The sequence below is a fragment of the Neopsephotus bourkii genome, unplaced genomic scaffold (genome assembly GCF_033783945.1).
Source record: "Neopsephotus bourkii isolate Nb327-2 ecotype Australia unplaced genomic scaffold, CSIRO-AGI_Nbou_v1 NB_960, whole genome shotgun sequence".
NCBI classification, from domain to species: domain Eukaryota; kingdom Metazoa; phylum Chordata; class Aves; order Psittaciformes; family Psittacidae; genus Neopsephotus; species Neopsephotus bourkii.
The window spans coordinates 267,298-275,256 of NW_026901454.1; the positions used below are offsets into that span (position 1 = coordinate 267,298).

Here is a 7,959-nt window from a genome sequence, read left to right on the forward strand (position 1 = left end):
TACATTGTAAAAGCAGCTTATGTGCCTAATTTAAAATACGGATGTGGCTATGGGACAGGAACCAAAAAATTTAGGTTTTGCAAGATTCAGTATTGAAGTAACCATATCCCTTCTTGGTTTACAATTTTGTCTAATGTGTAAAGGAAATCTGTCTGAGAAGAACTTGAAGCCAGTTTTCTTGGAAACCAATCTTTTTTGAACCATGATTACAACAATGTGATGATTCCACCTATCCCAGCTTCCAGCCTTTAGCCTTCTGTACATGCCTCAGTGCATTCAGTGAGAAACACTGAGGTCTTTTTTAAAACACAGCATCATTTATTCCATCTCAAATGTAAAGTCTGTGGAACTTAAGAACTGACTGGAAATTAGAAATAGTCCTTACTATTCCCCAATTCAGGTGCAGGACCTCAGTATTGCTGAAATTCATGAGGTTAACACAGGCCCACCTCTCAAGCACGTCAAGATCCCTCTAGATGGCATCCAGTTTGTTCACCACACCATACGCATCTTGGTGACATTGGCAAACTTGATGAGGGTGCACTCAACCCCACTGTCCACGTTGCCAACAAAGATGTTAGCATTTCAGCACCAGTAATATTGATCCCAGTGTCACCTCCCAAAGTACACCACTCAACACTGGTCTCAACTTGGACATCAAGCCATTTACCACAATTTATTGAATGTGACCACACAGCCTATTCCTTATTCACCAAGTTTCCACATCTCTCCAGTTTAGGGACAAGCCTGTTGTGTGGGATAGTATCAAATGCTTTGCATCGGTCCAGGTAGATGATGCCAGGAGGATCTCTTCCATGATCCTGCCATGCACTGAGGTGACACTGACTGGCCTGTAGTTCCTTGGGTCTTCCTTTTTCCTGTTTTTAAAAATGGCAGTTATGATTCCCTTTTTCAAGTTTTTGTGAACTTCACTGAGGTGCCACAGGTTTTCAAATCTGATACATAGTGGCTTAACAACTTCATCTGCCACTTTCCCCGTGACCTCTAATGCTTTTCACCAGGTCTAATGGACTTTTACTCCTTCAGGTTCCTTAGATGGTCTCAAACCTGATCTTCTCTTACAGTAGATGGTACTTCATTCTTAGTACTCCAGGTGGAGTGAAAATACATTAGTATTTTTTCCTGAAATTACTCTTGCCATAATATTTATGCATGTTTCATGGTATAAGTACATTTGCAGGTACCTAAGAATAGCCACACATACTTAAAGTATTAAAAATTAATGACGGTAACAACAGCGACCCATAAATAAACAATGGCCTAAATGTTACGTCTCAAAATACAGAATTACTAGTTCTGGCACCTGAAAATTTGCTTGATTAATGATATTTTCTGTGCAAGTGCCAATACTAACCACTCAAGAAATTATATTTAATAACTGCTATAAAGTGAATTTACAATGACAGCTTCATTTTAGTATTTGGTCCAGAGCTATAGTGGTTTTTACTGAAATTGAAATTAGGTATGAAAGAGCATTGAAAACAAGGGTGATGCTTCATCCAAAACTTCTAGTAGAAAAACATATGTAGTTTTTTTCTGTGTAACAACAATGGCTAGGTATAATGTGTAGGAACATACTCAAAATCTAAGGCAGAAAACTATTCTTTAATTATTTTTTTTCAATGAAATCTTGAAAAAAAGTCAGAGATCAAAGCAAACATACACTATTAGTGGAAATAATGCAGTTAATTATAGCTAATTTGTAACACCTGAAAGAGTACATATTCATTAATAACTTATTAACAATTCTATTATATTACTTGCACAAGTATTTATATTTAAAGAAGTGTGTATGCATGTAGGAGAAAAAATGAAGAATGTGGTAGTTGGTTTTACTGTATCTGTTAAGGTTTTTCTTTTCCATTAAGAAGCTTTTTATGAAGAAATCTGAAAGCATTTTAACTTGCCTTATCTTAAAAATCATTATACAGAATCCTTTGTATGCCTAATTTTCACTTCATTATTTCCATATCTCCATGGGTGTGACCATGGAACACACTGTATCTTTTCTTTGAAACGTAAAGTTGCTTTATAGCTTTTATTGGGAATAAACAATGTAAATGTCTTGAGACCAATTACAAAATTGTTCATTCAACAATGTGGGTAACAACAATTCTTTGAAATTCTCTCAAAGTTGTCCCTGATTTGCATGCACAGTTGAATCCATTTTTCCCCTGTATTCTACCCACTGGTTCCTACCCACAGTGAGCTGCTTCTATCCCTCAATCATCTGTAAAGATTCCTGGTTTCCAGCTTCCTGTACTGGGTGGTAGCTTAGCTGGATTAGGCACTTATTTGAACAATGATATAAAATTCTTGTTTGGGTTAACCATGTTTGTTCACGATTTGACAAGTGAATGCCTCCAGTTATGGTTCACTTCTGGTTTTGATAGATTTCTTGTAAAAGAAGTTCCTGCACGCTTTTAAGTCCCTCTCCAGCACTTAGCCATCTGAAAAAAAAAGATAATTACTACTGCATCAATGTGGTGCTATGAAATGTATGTCCTCCACAGTGTATTGACTTGGACTGAATTAATAGCAAAGAATTATGTTTAGGCATTGGGATTAATTTATTTTCTTGAGCTTTTCTGTAACTAATTACCAAAGGGATCATCCAGTATATCTTTCTTTCTTGGTTCATCTACTACAGCTTATATAATCTAGTTCACATAAAGTGAGCAAAGATGAGATTGTGATCACTCCACTTACCCAATCAAATATAACTTCATTCCATAACTAGCTTCAAAGGAAGGTAAAACAAATAAAAAGGCTATGAAATCACTTCTGTGTGTAATATGATATGGGATATTTCAGCATGGGAAAGACAGCTTGAGAAAAGGGGGATATAAGAGTAGTACACATAATGATGATCAAGAGAAAGAGTAGGAGCTGACAGTTCTTCATCTCTTTCAGTGAAAGAATAAGAGACCATCAGTGGAGACAAGTAACATGCAAGTTCAGAAAGGAACTGTTTTTTCATGCAGTGGGCAGCAGAGCTGTGGAACTTCTTGCAAAAGGACATTGCAGTTGCAAAGAGCTTACAAAGTTCATGAGAAGTTTGGATGTCCATTGGAAGACTTTTGCACTGCGGGTGATTAAGTAAAGAAGTCATATGGGATTCCAGAAATCCCTTGAGATGAAATGAGTTGGAATCTGAGAACACGTTAGTCATTCACCTGTCCTGTCCACCCTCCTCCCCAAGTACCTGGTTATGACCTGTGCTGGAGACAGGCTTTGTATCTACACTGACGGATAGACTGAACCAGCATTTCCATTCCTGTTTCAACTTCATAAATTTCAGGGAATTGTTTGCTGTTCTATAAAAAGAGAGAGATGTTTGTACACATCTCCACTCTCATTTTCTCACCCGTCATTGCCTCACTAGACTCCATACTTTCCAGTAGCCACCTGGAAATAGATTTCCTGCTGGTTTAATTACTCTAAAAGCTGACAAACCTGTTGACTTCTCTCACCACAGCAGCTGTTCAGACATTCCATTATATATAACCCATGTAATTGTCCCCTGTTAACTTGCCAAACAGCATGCAGTTGGCTGAGAAAACAAGTCATGGCAATTGTTCCTTTATGACTGGCATGCATCACCTCCTTGGTAACTTAGATCACAGAAATAGCATATGTTTCTTAACTATATTGCCTGTGCCCTCCTGCCCACATCAATACAGATAATAATGGTGCAGTCTTCTGGTAATGGAACAGGTAATTATACATCTCCCACAAACATTCTTATATTACTCATGAATTCATATAAAGAAACATGTTAAACATTGTTATTCTGACCCAATGTTGATACTTTGCATGTATTTGTGATTCTCCCTTGCAAGTAGACTGTGTTCATTGTCAAGACAATCACTATACAATGGTTGCAAACAAAAGCTAGACTAAGCTGAAGTCAAGTTTATGATTAAATAACTGCAATGATACAATGCCTTCTTAAAGCATCAGTTAAAAGAAATTCAAATATGCATAGGCATCAAAATAACCTTTTAGGGCATTCAAACAATCCTACCTCTGCCATAAAATGAGGTGGTAATTATGTTGTTATAAGATTATATTTGTGTCTGTTTTCAAAGACTGAATTACATATGGGGAAAAAAAAAAAAAACAACAAAAATCTTTTTGAGATTCTTCTTACTAAAGTGTTTAACAAAAGTGCACTCTCATTTCCATCGATGCTTCCACTGCATGGAAGTGCATGGAACCTTTTCATATTACATAGCTCCTGATATTTTTACATTCATCACTAGAAACAATCCACACATGTAATTGCAGTTTAAAATAAAATCAGTTGTGAATGATTCATTTGATCTTAAATGCTTATTGCAACAACAACAAAAAAAATCTAAAGCAGAAAAAAACCTCCCACATTTACTTACAGGGTCTTAAGGGGTGTTAACATTTGCATGTCTTCTGCAGTAACATATGTCAAGGGAAATTGGTATTCTAACTAATGTCTCTATAACACTAAATATACCTTGTCCAGAGAATGACGTACCATTAATATTACAAAAAGTCTTAGAATATCATTAATAAGCACAAACTGCAACACGTGGCAATGAGTTCTCTTGTATATAGATTTCTATTGTGTAAAAGTTCTTTTTTTCCTCGTATTGTATAGATGGGGTGTTTTATTACAGCAAGACTTCTTATATTACCTCAGGCTGTGAAAATGTTATTTTAACTTCTTTCAGAATAATGTCACAACCCGTCCATTAAAATTAACCGTTAGCATGTGAACTGCAAGCTGCTTAGCAGCACAACCTCTTCAGCTAATAAAGACCAGTCCTCCCTCCCCAGCCCCCCAAATAGTGAAGTGGGCCATTGTAAGCCTGAGCTCCCTATTACAACTGTTTACCCCATTTACAACTGTCACTGGAGGTCATTCAAAGGCAACCTGCCTGAACTTTACCTTCACCCAGTAACCCTCAAAACCATCCATTATAATACTCATCAACCTTAGGAGGAATGAAGCAGAAGAGAAAGCTATTAGGCAAGAACAAGAGTTACAATGAAATAAGAGTCTGCAGCAGCATTCTTGGTAGAATGATATTTGTTCACTGCTTTGAAAACATAAAAGCAAATAAGGCCCAGAAAAAGAATAATGAATCTGAGAATCAGCTTAGTGGAAACTGTTAAATACAGATAGGAAATAAACTATAAAAGAGCCCTGGGTGCAAACAGAAAGGAGGCAATTATTTTATGACTCCCTTTCCTCTCCTTTAGTTACCAAGATTATAACTATATTTTACTGCACTAGCCAAGCAGTCACAGAAGTCAAGATGTCTGTTTGTGCTTGTGCAAATATAGCCAGAAGAAATTTGTCCTGGCAAGCAAGTCTATCAACTTTGACTAATGATATCCAGCAGGTCTTACTTCCTAAGGGAAGGATTAATTTCTCATTAATGACAATTGTACAGATGATATCACAATTCATTACTCAGTTCACTGCTCAGAAAAAGACTTAAGGAGGTCAGTGTTCTGCCTCAGCATTGATTCCGCCCCCCCCCCCCCACACACACACACTGAGATGTGTAAACTCAGAAACTCAGAATCCTTATGCTTTTGAGTGAATGAAAGTAGCTGTATCAAAATCCACTCTCACAACACAGTGTATGCAAATGCCACCTCTTGGATCATCACAATGACTCCAAATCCCTTTCCTTGTCCCCAAAAAAAGAAGCTTGTAAAGTACAATGAGAACTAAAACAGAAGTCCCACTTCCAGAATCTGATTCAAATGCATTGAATATGCTCCTTTCCTTGCCCTTCACACATCCATTGCAGCAGGAACTCTGGGAAGGCTTTACCTTTACAACTTTTGCCATATAAAACTTCCTTTTGGCAACTTGAAGAGATTTATTTGATCCAGGCTCTTGGATATACCATCTTTCACACCAAAGACTCACAAACTACTAAAGAATAAGCAGCTGTTTGACAGCATAAAGCAAGGCTACTTGGCAGTTTAGGACAGGAAGTACAGAGAGTTACCATATGCAGCTTTAAAAAATTGGGGCAATATCCAAACTGGAATGTGGCCAAGACACTAGATCTAACAACTCTATTCCCACAGGCTCTGAGACATTTATTTCTTAATCCCCTAAATCTACTTTAATTGTGTGTAAGGAAATGTCTGTGTTAAAAGAAAAAGAAAACAAGGGTTACAGTAGTTCTTTTACAGCTCTTTGTCTGCACATACCACTCAAATCAAGTTTCCACCCCAGTATTACACTTCCAATTACTGATCTCTTCTAATCTGTTCCTGTTTCCTATCATTTTCTCAGTTACTTTGCTTCTCTTGACTCTACTTCACTAATTTACTGCTAGCTCTTCCTGCCTATTGCTCCCCATTCTAACCCTTTAATCAGTACCTTCTGAAGTTGATTAAGGTACCAAAGAAACTCCAGTTCTCCCTGCCAGTTTACTGATAAAAATGTGGAATAGATAGATGCAACTGAATAGCTGTCTTGTCCTACCACTTAATTAATTTTTTCTTACATTTATACTTAAAACTTGCAGTTTCACAGACTTCCATAATTTGTGCACTAAATCAGTTCTGCTTTCTGAGTAATCGGCAGACAACACCTTTCTAGAGGACCGTGGATCATAGATTTTTAGTAACAACAGCGTCCTCTCTTTGGGATATTATATTTTTCGCCATACTCAGCAGCAATATAAATAATCATTCAATCTTCTGGGAGTCATGGGAGATCACACATGTTAAATATTTGCTCACATCAGTTTTTGTTCTGGTTTTGGAAGGTCATTTGAAGATGGGGTCTACATTATTTTATTCAGAGATAGCATTGTGGTGCTGTGTATAAAGAGATTGACACTTATTTTGCTGGTTACCCTAAACACCATAAATTAATGAATTCCACTGACCAAAAGATTTATATATAGGATCTGTACAATAGCAAAAATAAAAAAACTAAAGCAGTTTAGGGTTGTTTTTTTTTAAGTACAACTTAAGAAATGGACAGGCACTAAGAAAGGATATTCATTTTTTTCAGAAATGTTCAATATTTAAAATATCATTTATATTCATAGTCAGATTTTTAAAATTCTCAAGTATTTAGAATAGCATATCCAAGAAATGTGTTGTAATCTCTACCGTAATAACCATGTCTAAACATTTTAGGGAGGGTTATGTGTATTACATTGACCCAAGCTTCTGGAGCGTCCACATAAGCCATGATTGCGAGGTGCTCTAAAGTATACACTTTGTTGGGCGGAGTTCTGGTTTCACTTTGGCAATGGTGCATGCTTCAAAGGCTGTAGAGTATGTCAGTTCAACATTACATGGCTGCTTCTGAAGAGGAAGTAAGTCCTTAAAATAGGGTGTAGTCTCCATAGATGTTTAACCTGGAGGTTGTGAAAGTCCCTGGAAAATAAATCAGTTATGGCTTGATGAGTCCTAATTCTGCATTTGCAAACATATTACATGAGAAACTAGAATGAACGGCACCAAAAGATTCATTTAGCTATAAAAACGCAAACAAAAAAACGCACAAGAAATCAGATAATAATGAAAGATTCTGAAAACTGTACCAAATAAGCTAATGTAACCCACTATTTCCATTTTATTCCAAACAAGAAATTTAATGAAATATAGTCCCTCTTTTTATTATGTGCAAAAGATGGGTGAAAGTTTCTTAAACTGAATTTTCAAATAGAAAAGTGCTGTGAATTATTGCTCTCATGCTCTGACTCCCTTTAGGCTTATGCAAGTGCCTGAAGCCCTTGTTTAGAGCAAAGTAAACATGACTTGATTAGATGAGATTAAGTTTGATTAGATTCACCTGCCCCCTGTTCTCATCTATGCACTTTTCCTGTTGTAAGGAACTGGTAATTTACAGAGGATAAAAAGGGGGAGAAAGAGCATAAAGAAATCAAAAAATTAAATAAATAATAAAAAAGGAGG

At 36.6% G+C, this 7,959-nt stretch overlaps 1 long non-coding RNA gene across 1 annotated transcript; it reads right to left on the reverse strand.

Moving 5' to 3' along the window:
- Positions 1-2,745: 2,745 nt before the first annotated feature.
- On the reverse strand, positions 2,746-6,301 carry LOC133215175 (uncharacterized). The gene is made up of 2 exons (XR_009726330.1): positions 6,027-6,301; positions 2,746-3,174 (listed from the first exon to the last, which is right to left on the reverse strand). It is a non-coding gene; the product is annotated as an uncharacterized LOC133215175 (long non-coding RNA).
- Between the last annotated feature and the right edge of the window lie 1,658 nt (positions 6,302-7,959).